This window comes from Mixophyes fleayi, chromosome 6 (assembly GCF_038048845.1).
Source record: "Mixophyes fleayi isolate aMixFle1 chromosome 6, aMixFle1.hap1, whole genome shotgun sequence".
NCBI classification, from domain to species: domain Eukaryota; kingdom Metazoa; phylum Chordata; class Amphibia; order Anura; family Limnodynastidae; genus Mixophyes; species Mixophyes fleayi.
The window spans coordinates 71,487,613-71,513,350 of record NC_134407.1 but is presented as its reverse complement, the minus strand read 5'-3'; the positions used below and the strand labels follow the sequence as shown (position 1 = coordinate 71,513,350).

At 42.3% G+C, this 25,738-nt stretch overlaps 1 protein-coding gene and 1 long non-coding RNA gene across 4 annotated transcripts in view; one reads left to right on the top strand and one right to left on the bottom strand.

The window, feature by feature from the left end:
* The window catches only part of LOC142160293 (uncharacterized), a 31,776-nt gene extending 6,204 nt beyond the window's left edge, over window positions 1–25,572 (top strand). Inside the window, exon 2 of the long non-coding RNA XR_012693139.1 lies at window positions 25,125–25,572. This is a non-coding gene — a long non-coding RNA (uncharacterized LOC142160293). The remainder of the gene's footprint in view (window positions 1–25,124) is intronic.
* SDK2 (sidekick cell adhesion molecule 2) overlaps window positions 1–25,738 on the bottom strand; it is a 482,261-nt gene that overhangs the window by 233,315 nt on the left and 223,208 nt on the right. The window lies entirely within an intron of this gene.

Here is a 25,738-nt window from a genome sequence, read left to right as displayed (position 1 = left end):
ATAAGCCTGCGCTCGGTATAACCCATATTGTATGTGGTACCAGCTGCGTGGCAATATAAATGCCCATATATGTATACAAAACAAAAAAGACAGTTGTCAGCGCTTATCCTTTAAACTGCATATCTGTGTGAAGTCTAGCAAAATGAAAACATGAGGTATTAGTTCATATTTTGATCAAATGATTTAAGCCTGCATCCCAACGTCAAGGGCACCTCATTATATGCAGGTCCTACACTGACCTATATGCTTTAAATACCATTAAAATGCAGTTAAAATCAGATGCACTCACCTCCCAGGTATAGGGGTTTACATCTAGCAAGGGCTGGCTTGTGAGCCACACCCAAATGTGCCTTAAATAGGCTTAATGGACAGCTGCTATGACAAAAAGGCAATATTTTGAAACAAAACCAGAGAAAAATAAGCCTGCACTCGGTATATCCCACATTATATATGGTACCAGCTGCTTGGCAATAAGCCAGCGCTCGGTATAACCCATATTGTATGTGGTACCAGCTGCGTGGCAATACAAATGCCCATATATGTATACAAAACAAAAAAAAAGACAGTTGTCAGCGCTTATCCTTTAAACTGCATATTTGTGTGTGTCTAGCAAATTGAAAACATGAGGTATTAGTTCATATTTTGATCAAAAGATTTAACCCTGCATCCCAACGTCAAGGGCACCTCATTATATGCAGGTCCTACACTGACTCACAAGCCAGCCCTTGCTAGATGTAAACCCCTATACCTGGGAGGTGAGTGCATCTGATTTTAACTGCATTTTAATAGTGCTTAAAGCATATAGGTCAGTGTAGGACCTACATATAATGAGGTGCCCTTGATGTTGGGATTAAATCTTTTGATCAAAATATGAACTAATACTTCATCTTTCAGATCTTTAGCCCTGGAAGCTCTCATCACTGAGGAGAACATGACAATGTTACGTACAAGAGATCTCTGCTGAAGACAGCCAACTTCGGGAGTTTTCTGGGGTAACTGAGAGATTAGGGGGGCATGAGTAGGACCAATTAGTGAGAGATAAATACATCTGCAACATCCTGAGTTAAGAATTCACACAAATACAATTTTTGTGAATAACACACAGATATATACAACTAATCTTATACACAGATTATTGTGGTTTTTATAGAACACATACAGACTCATAGTGAAATATAAGCCAAAAATAAAAAGGCTGTAGCCCTAAAAGAGGAATAAGAGAGGTATTACATATATTTAGGCTGTCTGACTGTATTTCAGGTGAAAGTTAAAACAGTTTCTTCTTGCTTTTTTTAATCCTGCCTGTTCACCAAAGTTTAGATGCCGCAAGTCCTGAATGAAATTCGTAGACACCTTTGTCTGGAATTTGAAGTGGCCGAGCAAGTCAAGATGCTGAAATTAACATCCAACTGAATTTCAAATGTGCTGAGCATGGCATGCAGCCAGTGTATTCAGCCAGTGGGGAAGGCACTAATTAAAAGCTAACGAGTTTAGACGTGGACGGTCCTCTTGGGATGGAGAAAAGAGGAGGTGGGTTGATTCTGAACCCCTTCTCTAAGCAAAATGGTTCTACTTTTAACCATCCATTTCCTTCTTGGTCAGGAGAAAAGCCTGTGACAGATTATGCTACAGGAAATAGATGTTTTCATCAGTTTTGAATCTGCAGGTTCCAATCTTTGTACCCTTCATTGCCATAACATTGGTTCTAGAGAACTTTGCAATTTATACATCATTACACATGGCAAGAAAACGAGCAGGCGAGATACAAACTACAATCAAGACAGTGACAAGCCATCAAACAGAGACGCCTGGAGAAATCAAAAGGGATAAAAAATATATGTACCTATATAATTTATATTATATATAGGCACATAAATATATAGATTGATCCATATGAATATATAAATATTGATGATTCTGTATTGACAGAACACCAGTGACCGGTACGAAAGGTCACATTTAAGTGTATGCGAGAGTTCACAGCCTGGCAGTCTGTGACATCAATTCTCTCCTGGTTTATACATTATCTTGGCATCTTTATACCCGCGACGATGGGAGGTGAATCAGCCGCGGTTTGGATTCCTCACAGCTGTTGATCTTCTCTAAATGAAGGAGTTGTTAAATCAGACGCTGTTTTATTGGATGTAAAATTGAGCTTGTTTGAGGCACAGCGTAAATTAGGTGAATCAAACAAGCTGGTTATTACCAGGGTGACATGTTGTGGATAATCAATTAACCCCTGCTCTTCTGTTCTGCATGTATTTGCAGTAAAGGAGGAATGGAGACAGAAATGTGTTTCTGTGAAATGTGAGCATCAAAAAAAGGTAATTTTGTGTCAGGGATACTGGTGTATTAATATAATGCAACCCTAACTCAATGCACAAAACATCACATGTTATACAGAGCATCTGTGTGTAGTTCAGTGCTCCGTAAATGTGCAGCCATGCCAGAGTTTCAGGATGACTTCAATTACCAGGTAATTATCCAATTAACTGTTCCCTGTATTACTAATGAAAATGTTTGGTTGCACTCATTTCAACAGTGCTGTTCTGCACGTGCGTGCGGTACCCCACTAGAGCTGATAGACTCAGGAGAAAATATACAATATACAAATAAGAGTTTGACTAAAAACATTTGCTGTGTTTCCAGTTCATAAATTACAAGGCCAATTTGTTCCTCTTTTGAAAGTCTTATATTAACAAATCCCACACATAATCGGTAATTAGGCAGCATTGTACTTAATGCAAATGTGATCACTTATGACAGCAAGCAAGTTGTTCTTTTTTTTAACCTACATAATAAATCTGGCATGTAATATTTTCTTACAGCTCTTTTTTTTTTTTCAGATTTATATTGTAGTTAGTTCATACTTGCCAACATTGAGTTTTTGTCCTCCGTGAGGGGGCGTGTTACAGCAAATTGCATCATTTTGGCCCTGGCCCCCTGCGTCAAAAGCAACATTTTGTCACAGCAGTGGGGCCAAACTGACGAGATTCACTGCTAATTGCGTCATTGAGACTCCCATCTGCCCTGGGTGCAGGATGCAGGAGAATTCTCACCCGGGAGTCTTCTCACCGGGGAGTCCGGGAGACCTACCTGGAATTCGGGAGTCTCCCGGACATCCCGGGAGAGTGGGCAAGTATGAGTTAATTTATGGATTTCTGTGAGACCCTGGAGAGAGATAAGGAAAGAATGAGCTTTACTGATCTATACCCACTTTGCAGATAATATGTTGCAGTTTCTAGGATTTCAAATGGCCATAAGAGATACTTAGGCTACATCCGCATGAACATTTTCTTTTATGAAAAGGAAAAAAAACAATAAAATATTTGAATTGATATAATTAATATTATTATAAATTCACTCTAATTTTACTGCATTCATTGAAGGTCATTGAAGAACATGGTGTCCAGTGCATTCCTTGATGTACTAATGCACTTTGCCAGCCACGCTACAATTCTGGTTTTGAGAACTGCCCCAGGAAAAATGATCTGCACCCACCTTTTTATCTGATAACACTGCTCAGACATGCCTCCCTTTACAGTGTCGTACTGGGGCATGAAGGGCCCACAGGGGGGACTGCAACTGTAGGGGCCCACCAGAGGGGGTTTGATCAGCCACCATAGAGGCGAGACCAGACACTAGAGGGGGAGTGGTCAGCCCATGAAGGCAAGCGGCATAGTGTAGTATATAAACAATGCAGTGTACATAAAAAGTGCATAGTCTAGGCTCCACCCCTTAGATCGGGACAAAGTCTTGCCCCACTAGAATCAGAATAGTTGGCAGACTGTCCTGCTCTCTCCTACCTGTTCTTGCAGCGTTCACTACCTGCTACTGCTGATGTATTAAGCTCAGTTGCTGTTTGGACCCTGGAATGTTGGGGTCCTGTTTTGAAAAAGGGATATGTACATTAAATATGAAAAGCCAAGCAATGAGGGCACACTCTAGCCCCCTTCCCTAACCAGTTAAATCAAAAGCTCACACATTTAAAGGGTGTGTTTGAGTGTGAAAAGCACTAGGCCAATCCCCTACAGCAAAAAACTTGCATTGTTGCGTACACCATCAACAGAAGTGTAGACTGTCTTCTCAAAGAAGTGTGACATATCTCCTGGCAGGCAGAACAGAAGTCCTGAGTTTCAGGACAGCGGACAGTGCCCTAAAAGGACTACTATATACGTAGTGGAAGGTATGTAGATGTTATAATGAAACAGACAAATATGAAAAAATAATGTTTCAAAGAAAGACAAAAATTGAAAACACACACAAAACACATACACAAGCAGAGAGGCAACTTGTCTCAGAATAGTTACAATTAACCTGTGTATCCGCATACTATTACTACCCTTAGTGAGAATATACAGTGGCACCCCCAACCCAGGTGTGCCAATTGTGCATTTAGAGAGACTTTATATTATACATTTATATTATTAATGATATTGGAACCAACAAATGAACATTCATATTATGCCACACAGTAGTGCCTCAGTTCAATTTATGCCACATTGTTCAATTTATGCTACAAATCATATTATGCCACACTGTAATGCCCCCAAATCATATTATGCCACACAGTGATGCCCCCAAATCAAATTATGGCACACAGTAATGCCCCCAAATCATATTATGTCATACAGTAATGCCTCAGTTCAAGTTATGCCACAAATCATATTATGCCACACAATAATGTCTCCAAATCAGATTATGCCACAAATTAACCCCCCAAACAATATTATGCCACAGAGTAGTATCCCAAACAATATTATGCCACAGAGTACTGTCCCCATTTAATTCATATTATGCCAAGAGCAGGCTACCTTACAACCCCCCCCCCCCCCCCCCCCAGGTAAAAAAGGGAACATTGTCAAGTTTGGGGAGGAAAAAAGCAAACATAATGTGTGCGACTCTTAAACGTTCAAGTGAATTGCGCTTTGCAAATTTTGGACTTGGGTGGTGGGCCCCACCCACATAGAAAAGGGCAGGGGCCGATTGCGAACTTAAAGTGGCCCTGGAAAAAAAGCCCGAAAGTAGGATCATGTAGACGGGCCAAATAAATGTTAGGTGGGGCCCAGTATGTGTGTGCGCTTACTGTATGTACCTAAGCATGTGTGTCCTTTTCTTGTCACTTTCCTGACCTGTGGCTGCTGGTGTCTTTAGCTTAGTTGCTGCTTGTCTGGATCCTGCAATGTTGGGGGCCCTATCTGGAAAAACAATGTGTACATGACATTTAGAAAACTCCAACCAGCCCAAATCTGGTTGTTAAATCAATAGTACACATGTTTAATAATTAGGCCTCCCTTCAGCCCCAACATTAAAATAATAGTATTCATTTTTGATAAATAGATCTATTTCTCTCCAGCCAGCCCCGACATTAAAGTAATAGGTTTATTTATTAAATTTGGATACTATTTGCCTACCTCCAAACAGGCCTAGCAATAAATAGCATTTACGTTTAATAACTATAACCATTTCCCATAACCATCCCTGTCATTAAATAATTCACATTCACATTTAATAAATAGCCCTCCTGCCCAGACTTAACCCATTTTCAATTAATAGCCCCAAACCACCCCAGCATTAAAGGTTCCGCCACCTCATCTTAAATTAATAGGCCCCACTCCTAAATTAAATTGGCCCACCATCATCCCACAAATAAAATTGCACACATTAGCCACCACCTACCTCACACCCACATTACATTATCAAAAGACCCCCTGCCCTCACTCCAATTTCCCTTAGAACAAGCCTCCCCTGCCTTCACCCCCATTTCACTTATAACAAGCACCCCTGTCCTCACCCCCATTTCATTTATAACAGCCCCCCTGTCCTCACCCCCATTACATTGCCACAAGCACCATTTCCCACACACACATAACACAAACATTACCATAACACACATACGCACAGACACACACACATACACACACACACACTAATACATTTATCATACACACTGACTCACCCCCCCCCTCATACACACATTTCTCATAAACACAGACACACACACAAATTCATTTCTCCCACACAGACATCCACTAATACATTTATTATACACACTGACACACCCCCCTCTCTCATACACACATTTCTGATATACACAGAAACACACACACACTAATACATTTATCATACACACAGACACCCACTAATACATTTATCATACACACTGACACACATTCTCTCTCATACATACAGACACATAATCTTACCTTTCCTGCTTTGCTTCCTCCATGGCAGTTTGGGTAGAGGGCGTGTCTTCTCCGATTGTCTGAGTGACTGTGTCAGCCAATCAGAGCATAGCAGAGGGGGTGATAGGAGACAGTGAGGAGTTCCTGTGTGAGAAGGAAGCTCCTTTCCTTTACCAGCAGCACAGGCTGCTACTACACTTACCTCTCTGTGGGGGCCCTGGTGATCACATTCTGGCCCTGCCCCCTAGCGAAAGGAGACAGGGCCATCGGACAGTGGGGCCTACCGCATATTTCCCCGGGACCCCCCCAGGCCAGTCCGACACTACTCCTTTATGATATACAGTCAAGAGAGTCTCTTTTTCATTAAATTCATGTGCTCAAATGTTTTTATTACACGGATACTTGCTTGCAGAATAATTTACATTCTTGTATTAAGTACAAGTGGGTGGGGCAAAAGGCACTCTGTTGAAAGTATAGGTGGACTTACCATTACTGCGAGCTCCACAGTCCCTTTTGAAGCTCACATTCACAAATTGTGTTGTAAGAGGGCACAATACAATGCACACAATGCTTCTCCCATAAAAACATGGAAACTGTTACACGTCACCACCTTCTTGTTCTAGTCCAGGCTTGGCTAAACTGTGGCACTCCAGGTGTTGTGAAACTACAAGCCCCAGCATGCTTTGCCTATATATAGCAGATTATTGCTGGAAGGGTATGCTGGGACTTTAAGTTTCACAACACCTGGAGTGCCACAGCTTAGCCAAGCCTGTACTAGTCTATTCATTAAACATGATGCCACAAAAAGAAACCCACATTTTTGATGCTTTGCAAATGACCATTATTGCTTTGCCCTAGTCTCTACATCTTGAGGTACAAAATAACATAGAACACTGCCTGCTAACTTTGTATGGTCCAATGAATATGTTTATCACACTGTGTAAAAGTAGTGAAAAAGAATGGATTAGTCTGATTTTTCCAAAATGTAAAGTGCCTTTCTTACTTAACATCAACAACCATTGCCAGAACACACAATCTGAATCTAATCTCTCCCCATCACTTTATAGCACCAATTGACCGCTTTTGCAGTTAATTGGTTGAGAAAGTCACTTAGTGCCAGAGCTGTAACTAGGCATGTGCGGGTGGTGCCGTCGCATTCTTTCAGTAAAGTGCTAGCCACACCCCCACATTAGGTTGGCCACACCCACTTGGCAAATGTCACTCCCATTTACATGGGGGGCGCCAGTGCCCTGTTTTGCCCAGGGCACTAAAATGTCTAGTTACGGCACTGCTTAGTGCTATGATACTTTGGGAGAAGACGAGGCCTTTAGGACTTAGCACCTAACAGGGCATCATATACACTGTCCAATTGGTTTCAAAAAGAGCAACAAGTGAAAGGAATTTTGTCGGAAAATTTGGAACACTACTGCATTTGAGCACACCACTGTTGTCAAGGGCTGTGCATAACTCAACCTCAAAGCAACTGGTGCTTTCTATTGACTGCAGAAATATAATGAAACCAAAAGAGACTAATGTTAAAGGATTCTGTTATAAGTGTATCATTTATAAAAGTGTATCATTAAAATTTACATTTAGGTGTCTATGCATCAAGCAAAAACTTACTTAAAAGATCCAAATCTTTTAAGTAAGTTTGCTATGTATTAACTGACACCGTGCACGGACAGGTAACGCCATCTCAGGATGGCGTTACCTGTCATTTTCATTGGGATTCTGCTGAAGCCTCTCTGGCTTCGCAGAATCCGGTACAGTGGAAGTGCTGTGTGCAGGCACACAGCACTTCCACCTAGCGCTGCCGGTAAGCTATAAAAAAAAGTTTTCAGTATAGGGGTCACTTCGTCGGGGCTCCCAGAGTAGCCCCTGCATGGTGCAACTAAGCGGTAGCTAAATATGCATCACTGCAATGTGCAGCGATGTAGCTGTACAACATCTTATTGATGCATAGACCCCTATATGTCCAAAATGTTCCCAACGTTTACTCCGAGCTGCTGGCGGTACTGTGGTCAGAAGGGTACGCTCCTCCACATCTGGTGCACCTGACCGCGTGTAGTTCCATTCTGGAACTTGGTTCTGCTGTTCTTAATTCCGTTTCAAAATGGCCATTATCTAAGGATAACTGGTTCTTCCTACTCTCCCGCCCTTTACCTGAAGACAGAGCTCCCTATAATAAATTGATTTCTCACATGCTCCCGGCTGCCAATGCTTGATTGCCAGCCACTGGAAAAACCCTAAGCTCCTTACTATGTTGGCCCTCAAAAACTTTGTTTGGTAATTCGCAGGCATGGAATCTATGTTCCCCCTTTTCCTATCCCCTCCCATATATTATATAAAGAAAACCTTGAAGGGAACGACTTGAATATTACTCTGATATTGTTTACTGTTTTTGTTTTCACTTGTTCCCTTTCTAAATAAAGAGTTAAAAGAAAAATGGCATTCAGGGCGCAACTGCATCCCTTATGTATAGGAGAGCATTGCACACCTAACCACCTGTGTGGTTATCTCCCCCAGGAGCAGAGTTCTCTTCCAGTGAGCAAAAATGTAGGCAATGGTTAAGCAAAAATGGTTCATCTGTCACCCAATGCACAAATTTTAGTGGGTGTGATTATGCAAAACCATGAGTGTGACTTTATTTGGGTAGTACTAGTATTTTGTATTGTAATATTGGACCGCATAACATAGGACATTATACCTAACAATGATCACTTTCTCCTGCACAGCATATGACCACCATTCTCTCATCCAGCAATTGGCCATCATCACCATAGCAAATAATTTCCATATATATACAGGAATATGAGGATTTACAGCCATATGTTGCATAGATAACCCCTCAATTGCAAGTAATATATTGCACTTTCATTGCCAGCCACATATTACAGAGCAATGTCCTCCATTAAAATTCAAATATTGCAAATGAATACCCTCCTTGCCAGCTATATGTTGCAGACTCTAACAAATTCCCAACTCTATATTACAGAAAGAGAACCCCACTAGCAGCCACCAGTTATATATGGCAAAGATCCCCCCAACTATACCAATTATATATTGCACAAATACCCCCACCCCAGCCACTTGCTTGGAAGGGAGTTGGTCCTATTTAAATCCTCCTGGAGTTTTTATATCACTGTCTAGATATCCCCAGCTCATTAAGGACTGTAATTGAGAACTCATAGGTCCTGAACGAACCTGGAACCTACATGCTAGTAACATGGAGATTCCCGGAGGAAGTGCCACTGTCAGGCTTTATCCATACCTATGAGCATTTTGTTCTCATAAGTCTAGATGACCATAGCGTGGGGCAGTGAGAGCAGAGGTGATGGTAAGGGCAAGTGTCATCAGACAGCATCAAATGTGCTAATCCTATGGATCCTTAACCGGTTGGCCAAAAAAATGGTGCGCAACTTCATCATTGGCTAATTGTGATCAATTTATTTTTTTTATTTTTTTTGTAAAATAACTTTTATTGAGAGCCACTCATATAACGTACAGAATGATGTCATAACAGTAGGTAGAAAACATTAAACAAATCCCATTCAATAATAAAAGTAAAGCATACAAAGTAGGCAGTATAATTTAGATGTTATTTTGAAGTTCGGGATGATTTACTCAACTTTTATAACAGAACCTCATGACCTGTTAGAGGGAAAGAAGGAAACCCAGTGAAATCCAGGTGATAAAAGTAACTCAAATTCGGTTACAGCACAATATCTACTATCTTTCATGAAAGTTAAGAGCATATGTGCCTACACAACTGGGGGTAAGATCCACGGAAAGAGGGAGAAGGGATAAGTTTTCGTAAGGATAGCTCCAGATCCAAGGCCTCAGCAGTCTAATCCTAGGGTCCTACATAGTCAAACATATACACATGTAATAAACAGTTTATTTATTAACTCACTGAAGGAGAGGAAATAAAACATCTAACAGGGAAAGTGTTGGTAACAGCTCCACAACCCAGACAAAGGGCTGTGCAAAGACTATTGCCACCCAAGTGGATTCTGTATTTCCACTTGGCCAGCAGGAAATGGGCTTTATTGTTCACAGGCCCACCAAGGAATGTGCTGTATTGTACTGATCTGGGAATGGTTAGTCACAACAGCCAACAGTCAATGGGCTCCGCATTAGGGTATTTTTTTTACCACTATGTCAGACAGGATAACAGTTTGATCTTCCAAAAGATTATTTTGGTATCCCAAGATGCAAACTTCATATATCACATTGACTGTATGCCTATATAATACGGTCAACAGATAATATAACGTTTATATAAATTGTGGCTAATGCCAGAAATGCAACTTTTGTTGATATTATCTAATAATGTCAATTTTAGACATTAGCTATAACATATAAATATATACTTTAACTCATATTCAATTTACATACACCCCTGTAATTAAATCCTCCACCCTATAATTCATTCCTTGTTTCCATCTGTAATTGACTCCACCCCCCAGCGTCTTACCTCATAGATGAATAGCAGGTAGAGGGGGGATCAGAGAGTAACACAGGATTTTTTTTTGGCTGGGCATTTCATGGAGCCAGTGTAATGGTTTGCCTGACAAATTATAGCAATTGACCTCGGTAACAGGCTATGTTACAGCTCACTATATTGTATAATAGCTACAAAGCAGCGCACTCTGTACTAGACACTAGACAACAGGCTTTTTATTGTTCACAAGCTATTAATGTATGGGGACTGTATTGTACACTAGGCACCAGAAAGCGGGCTCTACATTGCACTCTATACTAGTGAGAGGAATGGGCTATGAGTTCACTGTACTGGTACATTGTGTGGAGTCAGTTTTGGTATTATTCGTATTGGGTCTAGTGTGTGGGGGCAATGTGTAAGTGTGGCGGAATGGGTTTACTATGCCAACCCACTCCACCAACCCTCTTTAGGTTCTGCTAGCTTAGGCAACTACTAGTCACCTACTAACCAACTGTCAACTACACACCAATGTGGTATCCCCAGCTGGACCACAATGCAGAATCACTTACTGTTCTGGGATAAGAAATAGCTGCTGCAGCACCTCTTTGTTCATTGCTCTGGCAGAATATGTTCTGGCTGCTTACTGTGGATGCAGATTGTTGTATTAGCTCGGACTCTTGAACTAATACATGAACATAACCCCATAAACAGAAACAGAAACATTTTAAAAAACATTAAAAGAAACAATAGTAAAAGTGTTCATTTAAGTTATTCAGCAGCACACATGGCTCTGAGAGACAACTAAGCTCCTAAATGCATTGACAGCTTCATGTCAGTCAGAGTCTCATGTCACTCTTGAGTAATGAGAAGGCTCAAAATCCATTAAAAAAATAGCATGTATTATACACATTACACCACTTTTCCTGTCAGAGCAGACTGCAATTCAATATAGTTCACAGTTCTTTTTTGGCAGAGAATAGGTTAATCTGCACTCATGGGTTATCTGAAAATAGGGGATTAATGTGCAGGAGATTAATATAAATGTATTGTGTGAGGCATCAAATCCTGGAAGGCTTATTGCATTAGCCACTTGCACAAAATTCTGTAATGTATTGTTATGCATATTGAATAAAAGTATTAGGACATTAACCCTGCTGCTTCGACAGTGACTCGAATACTAAGCTCAGAAATTGGACTGATGGCAGGCTTTACTACCTCCTATGCCTGTCTATGGGGTCTATTTATCACGTATCTTAATTTCAAGGGTAGTGACTTCGCCACACTTGATGGCTCTACTTTCTCCCCCGCCCTGCAGATATTGGAGTACGAATTGATATCAGATCCAAAGTAGCAACTAATGAAACAAACGCGGTGTTGGAGGCAGTGAGGACTCTTGAACCTGTGTGGAGAAAGAATGTGGACTAACCATTGGGGCATATTTGCCCATTCTCGTGGAACATATCCCCAATATACCTAAAGTTGGCCATTTGGGCCAGGGGGTATCATTAATTGGCACTGAACTCCTATTGCAGCAGGACTAGTTTTGTTTTTAGCACCCTAAATTCCAGAAGACATGGAGACGTGGACACATTAGAACATACACAGATTAAAAGCTGGTTAATGTTTGCACCATGTATCTCACAGAACAGGGAGTAAAAAAGGAGTAACTCCTGAACAGAGTTAGGGATACCTTCCCCCTATATCTTGGAGTATATATATATATATATATATATATATATATATATATATATATATATATTTATATATTATTATTTTTTTACAGAATTGTAACAGAGTTACTGATTTACAGCTCCCGCTTTTGGCTGGACTTATTTTTAAAAAATCCAGCCCAGACAGAGGGTTAGAACAAAGGAAGTGGGAGCAAAATAAAAAGTGCCATGATCATCATCATGGGGTCAGCACTCCATTGCAGGGGCAAACACAGGATTTGTAGAGGGGGGTTTCCACACCACACCCCCAGTGGGCATGACCAGCATGCATGGGGGCGTGGCTATAATATTAGACAGTGCTTGGCTGCTCTCCAACTCTTCCTATCACCATAATATACATGGGCAATGCTGCCTGCATTACTGTTAAGTGCACGCAGCTCTCCCTTTTCAAGCAGAGCTGTGTGAATCGGGAGCAGGGTCCAGCCAGCTCAATTATACAGTGCCCTAGGCTTGGTGGGGGGTTTCCAGGCACTAGGAACCCCCCCTCGGTTTGCCTATGCCTTGTGATTCGTCCAGGAGTATATGCATTACCTTAAGGCTTTATTGTTGCCGGACTTCTGGTCCGAGGACCAAAGTATATTGTGGTGGCAGTAAAAGTTTAAAACAAACATTTATGTAGTGTACATGCATCTCATTTCAATATTGTTAAGTACCCCAGATAAATGCATGGGATTTACTTAGAATTGGGAAATAACAATTGCGCAGTCAGAGAGACCCAGCTCCTACCTCAAGCACTTGGAGAAAGCATCTTTCTGCCCAGATGGTGAATAAATAATTCACATGGGGGACCTGTGTTTTCCAGTACTTCTTGTTTCTCTCATTTGTATATTGTCTGAGCTTATAAAGCAAATGTATCCATAACCTTGTGCAATAACCACTCTGTAAGTGCTCATTAGAGATGCTCAATTGATTCAAAATTCTATTGAAATAGTCACTTTGTGGGCCTTGGACCTGCTAGCAAGTTCACAATCAAAACTCAAACTGGCGTGAACAGTTCAGACCATAAAGTAAACTATAACATGACAACCTTTTGAGGGTATCCTCCACAGATTTTTTTTTTTAACTCGAACAGCAAACATTAATATGTTTCAGTTTGAAATTTGCATGTAAAAAACACTATACACAATGTAGCCATTAAGCTTGAATGAGTCTAGATGGGTACGACATGGTGGAACCTGTGTGCCTTGCTTGAATTTCACTCAAATTTTTAAGTCCATCTAATATTAGAGAATCTCTTGCAAATGTTTTTTCTATTAAAAAAGTGTGTAGCAATCTTATAATTATTGGTTCACTGAGTGTAGTTGACAGGTATACAGTAATGTAATAGAGGATATTTAAAGTGCTACAATGGATATAAAAAAATCTACACACTCTTATTGAAATTGTAGGTATTTGTTATGCAAAGTCTGAAATCAAGATCAATCATTACAGACCTTTCTCCACCTGTAATATGACCTTGCAACCAATAAAATGTAAGTGAAAAGCAAATGGACAAAAAAATCCTACACCAATACGTTTTAAAAGCACCTTCTGCTTCTATTATAGCTTTGAGTCTTTTTGAATAAGTCTCTATCAGCTTTACACACCTAGACATAGAAATTCTACCCCACTCTTCCCTGCAATAAAAGATCAAATTGCGAAGGGGATCTCCTGAGCACAGCCCTCTTTAGGTCATCTCACAGGTCTTAGTTTCATGGGATTGAGGTCTGGGCTCTGAAGCCATTCCTTGGATGTGTGGTTCAGGAAGATATTGGAAGGTGAAATTCCTCTTCATCTTCAGATCTCTGACAGAGGCCAGCAGGTTTCATGGTAAAACATCTCTTGATATTTGAAGCTATTCCTTATGTCCTGTATCCTGACTAGAGCTTGTGTTGCAACTGAAGAGAAGAAGCCACAAAGCATGATGCTGCCATCACCATACTTTACAGTAGGTATGATGTTCTTTGGGTGAAAATTAAGGTCAAAAAGTTCGACCTTGTTTTCTTGGTTTCATCAGATTATCAGACATTTTCCCACATGGTTTAGGATGATTCAATGAATTATTTTTTTAAAAAATTTAGATGGGCTTGTGAGAAATGGCTTCCATGTTGCTGCCCTACTCCATAGCCCTAAACCTACAGATTGCAGGAGATTGTAGTCACATGCAGACCTGTTCCTGACAGAAATTCCTGCAGATCCTGTAATGTTGCCAGAGGCCTCTTGGTAGCCTCCATGATGAGCTTTTACCTTGTCCTGTCATCAAATTTGGAGAGATGTCCTGATCTTGGCAATGTCCCTGTCGTGGCACATTTTCTACAATTATTGATGACATCAAATATACAAGTAAGGGAGCAATTGGGAAACAGTGATCATAATAAGGTCTCATTTGAAAATAGTTTCCAGAAACAACAGTATAAGGTATCAACTAGGACTTTCAGGCTAAAGGAGTCTATAAAGTGCATAGACTGGGATACAGTTTTTGAAGGAAATAATACCAAAGAAAAATGGGTTGTCTTTAAAATGTTGTTGGAAACATACACATATACGTTCATTCCTATGGGAAAGAAATGTAAAAGAATGATGTCTAAACCAATGTGTGTAAGGGAAGAAATGAAAAGGAAGAATCGTGTATTTAAATTGTTTAAGTCTGAAGGAATTGAGGAGTCTTTCCGTATCTACAAGGAATGTAATAAAACATGCAAAAAGGAAATTAGATTTGTTAAATTAGAAAATGAAAAACATGTTGCAAAAGAAAGTAAGACAAACCCTAAAAAGTTTTTTAATTATATTAAATGACAAAAGGATTAAAAAATACAATATAGGACCCCTAACAAGTGAGATGGGTGGATTGATTAATGGTAATAAGGAAAAAGCAGAGGTATTAAACACTTTCTTTTCTTTAGTATTTACTAGAGAGGAACAAATGGCAGGAATAATACATAAAAATGAAATGCAACTGTATCTTTAATTAATACTTGGCTGACAATGGAAGAAGTCCAAAGGCGACTGAATAAAATTAAAGTAAAAAATGCTCCAGGTCCAGTTGGCATACACCCAAGGGTTCTTATCGAGCTAAACTCTAAATATCTAGACTGTTATTCTTAATTTTCATAGATTCAATTTCATCGGCTCAGTACCAAGTGACTGCCGATTAGCAGATGTGCTGTCGTTTTTTAAAATGAGAATGAGACAACAACCAGGAAATTATAGACCTGTAAGCGTAACATCAATAGTGGGGTGTCACTCACCGGACTGTGAGTGCTTCTTCCCGGACTATTAGGAACCGTGGACGTCCTCTATCCTGAGGGACTGCGCATGCGCAGCCCTTTCCAAACCTTCAGTGTATGTTCCTTTAACTTAATTGGCAGATCAGGCAACCTCCCTATATTAAGCACCTGTGGTCAACACCACGTTGCCTGATCTTGGAGTCTCATTCCCCATGAGTCTCTGAAGGTGTTCCTGTGTTTCCTTGTTTATTCAGCCCTGCTGATTCCTGTGGTTTCCAAACCACTTCTACCTCTGTGGTTTCCAAACCACTTCTGCTACTGTGGTTCCCATACCACTTCTACCATCTACTGTATCATCGTGACTGTGAGCTGATTCCTATCCGCTGCCTCCGTGCACTACAGTCTTCTTATCACTTCAACTCTACCATGTATCATTGGGACTGTTAGCTGATGCCTATCCGCTGCCTCCGTGCATTACAGGCTTCAACCACATCCACTCACCTGTTCATGATTGTGACTGCCAGCTGATTCCTATCCGCTGCCTCCGTGCACTACAGGCTTCAACCTGCAACTCGTCTGTGTTTCATCATCGTGACTGCTAGCTGATTCCTATCCGCTGCCTCCGTGCACTACAGTCTTCAACCTGCAACTCGTCTGTGTTTCATCATCGTGACTGCTAGCTGATTCCTATCCGCTGCCTCCGTGCACTACAGTCTTCAACCTGCAACCCGTCTGTGTTTCATCGTGACTGTTTGGCTGATTCCTATCCGCTGCCTCTGTGCGCTTCAGTCTTCAGTCCTTGTCAACGCTCCCGTGTTTCCTTGAGTCTGCCTCCACTATTGCTACCCGCTATTCTCCGTGATCAACAGTGCCTGTTCAACTCTGCTCTCCCGTGTCCCATCGTTACTGCACCTGCTGGTTGCTATTGGCTACCTCCGTGTTCCCGCAGAGACCCGCTGCTGCTACTCCTCAGCACTACTCATCCATCTACTGCTGATCCGCTCTCCACGCTTTCCTGTGTTCCCTGCTGGTCTACCTTCCCGTGCGCTGCACCTACTAGACCACCGCTTCACCCATCCAGGGACTTCGCATCCTGCCGGCCTCCTGCCGTTCAGGTATCTCTGCACTCCTGTCTGACTGCCTCCTGAACCACGGTATGCATACTTCTCATTGACTGTGCTGTGTATTGCATACCTTGCTGGACTGTGTTGGTTCTCCTCTGGAGTGTGCTATCCGCTGAGTCTATTGCCATCATTGACTGTGTTATCTTATGCTGGACTACTTCAAGAGACTTTCTATATTGGCAGTATTGTTCAGTCATTTATACATTTATATTGTGCATATTACTGTGGATAAAAGTCAAGGTGCCCGTGTATATATTGTGTTGCAGTCTCTCCCCGTGCACCTCCTCACATATATATTCAGTAGTACAACTTGCTAGTGGCAGACCACTGACTCCTGTTTACAGTTTCACCTGTTCCAGTATCCTCTCACATAGCAGTGGTACAACTTGCTAACGCAGACCACTGACTCCCCGGATATCTCCACTTGGATTCCATTCCTTCACTCAGACAGCGGTACAACTTGCTATCCGCAGACCGCTGACTCTCATCACCTCCTCGTTTCTGTTGGACATTCCTCCTCACTATAGCAGTGGTACAACTTGCTACCGCAGACCACTGACTACCTTCACGTGTCCTTTGTCCATACAGTTCCTCGTGTATTACTACCTCCATATTGCCAGTGCTGCTAGTCATAGACTTTCCTGAGCATCTCATCATCTGCTATTTCCTGTTCCGTGATCACCCTGCTACCAGAGTACCATATTACCACCTATACTGCTCTGGTAAGCCTATCACCTGGTGATCCCTGGGTAAAGACTCCTAGTGCCCGTGACAGTAAGATCAGGCCATGACAGACCCAGATACGGAACCTACTGCTAAAGAGATGCTGCAGCATCTGGTCAGCCGTGTGGAGCAACAGGATGCTCGCCAACAGCTGTTACTTCAATGTTACCAATCGTTAACCTCCCAAGGAACATCTGGACAGACTGTTACAGCTAGTATTGAAGCTCCTGTGCTTTCCTCCGTTTCCCCAGTGCCATCCCAGGTGTCTACAGCTCCTACGCTTCACCTGCCTACTCCGTCAAAATATGACGGGGACCCCAAAACTTGTAGAGGTTTCCTTAACCAATGTTCAGTCCATTTTGAACTCCAACCTCAAAATTTTTCTACCCATCGTTCCAGAGTGGCCTATCTTATCTCATTGTTTTCTGGACAAGCCCTGGCTTGGGCCTCCCCTCTGTGGGAAAGAAACGATCCAATTCTACAAGATAGTGCCAAATTCATTTCCACGTTCCGAAGTGTGTTCGATGAACCAGGTCGTGTGACCTCCGCTGCTTCCAGCATTCTTCGTTTGCGACAAGGCTCCCATACAGTAGGACAGTATGTCATTCAATTTAGGATCTTAGCCTCTGAACTTCAGTGGAACACTGAAGCATTAGTTGCCGCCTTCTGGCAGGGGCTCTCCGATAAAATTAAAGATGCACTGACTACCCAAGAGCTTCCTTCGTCACTAGAAGATTTGATCTCTCTTTGCCATCGTGTAGACATGAGATTTCGTGAAAGAGAATCTGAGAAAACAACTTCTGCTAAAGCACCTCTTCGTTTAAACCCTCAATTTCGTCCAGTTTCACCTTCTGTGATTCCCATGGAGATAGGACGTTCCAAATTATCTTTAGAAGAGAGGAAACGAAGAGTAAAGAATAGACTCTGTATCTATTGTGCTGATTCCACACATATGCTCAGTTCTTGCCCTAAGAAATCGGGAAATGCCAGGCCCTAACTAGTTCTGGAGAGGTGAAGTTAGGGTCCCTGGAGTCCTCTCCATTGTCTATGAAATCTAAAGTCTGCGCTTTCGATGTTACGATTTCCTTTGCTACTAAATCCTTTGAGTCACAGGCATTGATTGATTCCGGAGCAGCAGGAAATTTCATTTCTAAATCACTAGTGAATCAATGGTCCCTACCAGTGATCACTTTAAAAACACCCATTACTGTGACGGCTATAGATGGATCACGTCTCATCAATGGTCTCATCACCCAGAGTACGTCTCCAGTAACCCTTCAGATTGGTGTACTACACCATGAAGAAATTTCGTTTTTAATTCTTCCTGTTACGACAAGTCCGATTGTCTTAGGCCTTCCATGGCTTCAATGTCACTCTCCCCAGATTGACTGGCGCACCCCTCAAGTTACGTCTTGGGGGCCTGAATGTCACCATCGTTGTCTCTCTCAAGTTATTCCTCTTAAAGTACAGCAATCTTCCATCTCATCTTCCTCCCCGGGACTCCCTCCTCAGTATGCTTCATTTGCCGATGTGTTTGATAAAGCTCAGTCTGAACGTCTTCCTCCTCATCGTTCTTGGGATTGTCCGATCGACCTTCTACCTGGCAAGACTCCTCCCAGGGGTCGGGTCTATCCTCTCTCGTTACCTGAAACTCAAGCCACATCTGAGTACATACAGGAGAATCTCCAGCGTGGGTTCATTCGACCTTCCACCTCTCCCGCTGGAGCTGGGTTCTTCTTCGTCAAAAAGAAGGATGGATCATTACGCCCTTGTATAGATTTTCGTGGACTCAACGCCATTACTATCAAGAATCGGTATCCCATTCCGCTGATCACTGAGCTATTTGATCGCATCAAGGGAGCTCGGATATTTACTAAGTTGGATCTTCGTGGTGCCTACAATTTAATTAGAATCCGTTCCGGTGACGAATGGAAGACCGCGTTTAACACCAGAGATGGGCATTACGAATATTTAGTAATGCCCTTCGGGCTGTGTAATGCCCCCGCGGTTTTCCAGGGTTTCATCAATGAGATCTTTCGGGACTTATTATATGTATGTGTCGTTGTCTACCTGGACGACATATTGATCTTCTCACAGGACCTGCCTTCTCATCACCAACATGTGGCAGAGGTCCTCTCCAGACTACGGAAAAACTCATTGTTCTGTAAATTGGAAAAATGTTCATTCGAGTTACCCCAGATTCCATTCTTGGGGTATATAGTTTCCGGAGTTGGCCTGAAGATGGATCCAGACAAAGTAAATGCTGTACTACATTGGCCTCAGCCAACTACTCTTCGTGCCATCCAGCGTTTTTTAGGTTTTGCCAATTACTATAGACGCTTCATTCAAGACTTCTCATCCATTGCATCTCCCATTGTGGCCTTAACTCGGAAAGGGGCTAATACTAAGCAATGGTCATCTGAGGCTCTCCAAGCCTTTCAAATCCTCAAAGAGTCCTTCTCGTCTGCTCCCATTCTGCGACAACCTGATGTGACACTCCCCTTCTTCCTAGAAGTAGATGCCTCTAATGTGGGCTTAGGAGCTATTCTCTCCCAACGCTCGGAGCAACAAAAATTACATCCTTGTGCCTTCTACTCTCGGGGTCTTCTGCCCGCAGAGAAAAACTATACTATCGGGGACAAGGAGTTGCTGGCCATCAAAGCTGCATTAGAGGAATGGAGATACTTGTTGGAAGGAGCTCGCCATCCGGTGACGATCTTCACGGATCATAAGAACTTGTCATATTTGCAATCTGCTCAATGCTTGAACCCTCGTCAAGCAAGATGGTCTCTTTTCTTTTCCCGTTTTGAATTAATTATAACCTTCAAACCAGCTGCTAAGAACAAGAAAGCTGACGCTCTATCTCGAGCTTTTGTGACGTCCTCTGATGTAGAAGAGGTTCCCAACCATGCTATTCTAGACCCCAAATGTATTTCTCTGGCTGCTTCATCCACCAAAATGCTACCATTTGGGAAGACCCTCGTGCCTCCTACTCTGAGGAGGAAAATCCTTTCGTGGTTCCATGCCTCTCGTTTTTCCGGACACGCCGGTGAACACAAGACCTTTGAGATTCTCTCTCGAAGTTACTGGTGGCCTTCAATGAGGAGAGACGTCAAAGAGTTTATTGCTTCCTGTGATTTATGTTCTCAGTTCAAATCCTCCCGCAGAACTCCAGCAGGGTTGCTGCGACCACTACCCATTCCGTCCAAACCTTGGACCCATATTAGTATGGATTTCGTTACTGATTTGCCACCAAGTAAGAATCACAATACTATTTGGGTAGTGGTAGACAGATTTTCGAAGATGGCTCATTTCGTCCCTCAGTCCGGTTTACCTTCCTCGTCTACTCTGGCTGAACATTTCATTAAAGAAATCTTCCGCATCCATGGATGTCCGTCTGAGATTGTGTCAGATAGAGGAGTACAATTCGTTTCCAGATTCTGGCGGGCCCTTTGTAAAACCTTGGGCATACGATTAGCACTCTCATCATCGTACCATCCGCAATCTAACGGACAAACGGAACGAGTCAATCAAGATCTTGAGACTTTTATTAGGATGTTCTCTTCAGCCAACCAAGACAACTGGGTAGAATTGCTCCCTTGGGCTGAATTCGCCCATAACAACATGTACCATGAGTCATCATCCAAAACTCCATTCTTTGTGGTTTACGGTCACCATCCGTCTTTTCCGGAATTTCCTGCCCTCCCACCCACCCAAGTTCCTGCTGTGGAGACTGCTTGTCAGACCTTCAAAAATATCTGGTCTCAGGTCAAAACCTGTTTAAAGAAGACATCTAACAAATATAAGTCTTTCGCAGATAAGAAGAGGCGGGCTATTCCACCACTAAAAATTGGAGATCGGGTTTGGTTATCTACCAAAAATATTCGTTTGAAGGTTCCATCTATGAAATTCGCCCCTCGTTTTATTGGTCCATATAGGATCATTCAAGTTATCAATCCAGTATGTGTTAAACTTCTTCTTCCTAAGAATCTTCGGATTTCCAATGCCTTCCATGTGTCCTTACTCAAACCTCTTATTATCAATCGTTTCTCGACTCCTCCCTCAGCACCGCAGCCAGTTCAAGTTCATCAGGAGGAGGATTTCGAGATTACTGAGGTATTGGATGCAAAAATTTCGCGAGGAGTCCTCCGTTTCCTCGTTCATTGGAAGGGCTTTGGTCCTGAAGAGCGTTCATGGATCAAAGCTGAAGATCTTAATGCTCCTGCCCTTCTGAAGAAGTTTTATTCCAAAAATCCGGACAAGCCCGGTTCCAGGCGTTCTGTGCCCACCTTTAAAAGGGGGGGTACTGTCACTCACCGGACTGTGAGTGCTTCTTCCCGGACTATTAGGAACCGTGGACGTCCTCTATCCTGAGGGACTGCGCATGCGCAGCCCTTTCCAAACCTTCAGTGTATGTTCCTTTAACTTAATTGGCAGATCAGGCAACCTCCCTATATTAAGCACCTGTGGTCAACACCACGTTGCCTGATCTTGGAGTCTCATTCCCCATGAGTCTCTGAAGGTGTTCCTGTGTTTCCTTGTTTATTCAGCCCTGCTGATTCCTGTGGTTTCCAAACCACTTCTACCTCTGTGGTTTCCAAACCACTTCTGCTACTGTGGTTCCCATACCACTTCTACCATCTACTGTATCATCGTGACTGTGAGCTGATTCCTATCCGCTGCCTCCGTGCACTACAGTCTTCTTATCACTTCAACTCTACCATGTATCATTGGGACTGTTAGCTGATGCCTATCCGCTGCCTCCGTGCATTACAGGCTTCAACCACATCCACTCACCTGTTCATGATTGTGACTGCCAGCTGATTCCTATCCGCTGCCTCCGTGCACTACAGGCTTCAACCTGCAACTCGTCTGTGTTTCATCATCGTGACTGCTAGCTGATTCCTATCCGCTGCCTCCGTGCACTACAGTCTTCAACCTGCAACTCGTCTGTGTTTCATCATCGTGACTGCTAGCTGATTCCTATCCGCTGCCTCCGTGCACTACAGTCTTCAACCTGCAACCCGTCTGTGTTTCATCGTGACTGTTTGGCTGATTCCTATCCGCTGCCTCTGTGCGCTTCAGTCTTCAGTCCTTGTCAACGCTCCCGTGTTTCCTTGAGTCTGCCTCCACTATTGCTACCCGCTATTCTCCGTGATCAACAGTGCCTGTTCAACTCTGCTCTCCCGTGTCCCATCGTTACTGCACCTGCTGGTTGCTATTGGCTACCTCCGTGTTCCCGCAGAGACCCGCTGCTGCTACTCCTCAGCACTACTCATCCATCTACTGCTGATCCGCTCTCCACGCTTTCCTGTGTTCCCTGCTGGTCTACCTTCCCGTGCGCTGCACCTACTAGACCACCGCTTCACCCATCCAGGGACTTCGCATCCTGCCGGCCTCCTGCCGTTCAGGTATCTCTGCACTCCTGTCTGACTGCCTCCTGAACCACGGTATGCATACTTCTCATTGACTGTGCTGTGTATTGCATACCTTGCTGGACTGTGTTGGTTCTCCTCTGGAGTGTGCTATCCGCTGAGTCTATTGCCATCATTGACTGTGTTATCTTATGCTGGACTACTTCAAGAGACTTTCTATATTGGCAGTATTGTTCAGTCATTTATACATTTATATTGTGCATATTACTGTGGATAAAAGTCAAGGTGCCCGTGTATATATTGTGTTGCAGTCTCTCCCCGTGCACCTCCTCACATATATATTCAGTAGTACAACTTGCTAGTGGCAGACCACTGACTCCTGTTTACAGTTTCACCTGTTCCAGTATCCTCTCACATAGCAGTGGTACAACTTGCTAACGCAGACCACTGACTCCCCGGATATCTCCACTTGGATTCCATTCCTTCACTCAGACAGCGGTACAACTTGCTATCCGCAGACCGCTGACTCTCATCACCTCCTCGTTTCTGTTGGACATTCCTCCTCACTATAGCAGTGGTACAACTTGCTACCGCAGACCACTGACTACCTTCACGTGTCCTTTGTCCATACAGTTCCTCGTGTATTACTACCTCCATATTGCCAGTGCTGCTAGTCATAGACTTTCCTGAGCATCTCATCATCTGCTATTTCCTGTTCCGTGATCACCCTGCTACCAGAGTACCATATTACCACCTATACTGCTCTGGTAAGCCTATCACCTGGTGATCCCTGGGTAAAGACTCCTAGTGCCCGTGACATGGGGAAACTACTGGAAGGTATATTAAGGTATAGTATTCATGATTACTTTGTGAGCAATAATATTATTAGAGGGAATCAGCATAGATTTTTGAGGGATAGGTCATGTCAACTAATCTATTAGTTTCATGAGGAAGATAGTGGGAACTTAGACCATTGTAGTACAGTAGATGTGGTCTACTTAGATTTTGCAAAGGCCTTTGATACAGTGCCACACAAGAGGTTGTATTACAAAATAAGGGATCTGGGTCTAGGAAACAACATTTGTACTTGAAAACTGGTTGGAGAATAAGGAACACAAGAGTTGTGATAAATGGAACATCTTCCAATTGGTCAAAAGTTTTAAGTGGTGTACCTCATGCTGGAGCCACTCCTTTTTAATATATTTATTAATGTCCTTGGTGATGGTTTAGTGAGCAAAATTTCCATTTTTGCAGATTAAACTAATTTTTGTAAGGTAATAAAATCAGAGCAGGATGTAGTTTCTCTACAGAGGGACTTGAAAAAGCTTGAGGATTGGGTGGCCAAATGGAAGATGAAGTTTAATATAGATAAATGTAAGGTTATGCATTTAAGGATCAAAAACAAGCATGCAATCTATAAATTAAATGGGACACATTTAGGGGAATCTATAATGGAAAGGATTTGGGAGTGCATGTCGACAGTAGACTTAGCAATAGTGCTCAATGTCAAGCAGCAGCTGCAAGGGCAAACAAAGTATTGGCATGCATAAAAAGGGGCATAGATGCAAGGAAAGACAGTGGAATTTTGCTATTATATAAATCGTTGGTAAGACCTCATCTTAAATACAGAGTACAGTTCTGGGCACCACTCTATAAAAAAGACATTTTGGAACTAGAAAGGGTTTAGAGAAGGGCGACAAAATTGATAAGGTATATAGAGTCATTAGGTTATGAGGAAAGGTTCACCAGTTTAGACATGTTTACATTAGAAAAGAGGTGTCTAAGAGGGGATATTATTACTATGTACAAATACATTAAGGGTCAATACAGAGAACTTTCATGGGATCTATTTACTCGAAGGACTGTACATAGGACATGCAGTTATCTCCTAAAGTTACAGGAGAAGAAGTTTCACAACCTGCAAAGCAAGGGGTTCTTTACAGCAGAGTAGTCAAGATATGCAATTCACAGCCAGAGAAGGATGTGATGGCAGATTCAACTAATATGTTCAAGAAAGGGTTAGACAACTTTTTAGCAGTAAAGGGTATCCAGGGTTATGATCGTTAATTAAAATGAAGGCTAGTAGTGGATCCAGGAAGAAATAGGACTGCAATTTTGGGTCGGGAGGGATTTTTTTTCCAATTGAAGCAGATTGGCAGTTGCTTCATCTGGATCAATTTCAAATATAAGAAGGAATTCGCAGGAGATCCAAAATATGTTGACCTTGATGGACTGGTGTCTTTTTTTCAACCTCCTCAACTATGTTGCTATGATAGCATCCCAGTGTTCCACAGTACTTGTAATGTCTTTGCCTTTTTTATACCCCCATCCTGATAGGTACCTTTCAACAATGAGTTCCTGTAGATGTTTTGAACGCTTGCTGTGGACTATGGCTCTCCTAGTAGTTTGTATCCAAGAAATCTACAAGGAAATCCTACAGGAACAGCTGATCTTTATTTGGGGTTAATCACAATTGCTGGCAGGTGTATGCTAATTATCCTTTAAACATGATTTTGAATGTAATTGTTTAACTCTAAGCACAACTACAGCCCCATTATGAGAGGATGTGCACACTTATGCAACCAGTGTATTGTAGGGTTTATTTTTTCACTTATTTGTCCTAAAATGTGTCAATTTGTATTTTTCACTTGAATTTTGGTGAGTGCAAGGTCATATAAAAAGTGTGACATTATTTATCACAAATACCTGCAATTTCAATAAGGATGTGCAGACTTTTTGTATCCACTGTATTTAGCAATTAGATAATAAATAATAATAATTATTGCATGATGCGGTGTAGAAGGGGGTGTTGAGGGAGTTGTTTTTTTATTTATAAGTTTGATAATGAGCGCATTGGTTAATGCTCTATTTGGAATGGTTAATTGCAAAGATAATGTCAGCTGTTACATGCCTTATATTTCAATATTCAGGAGACTCTGGCAGTGAAATGG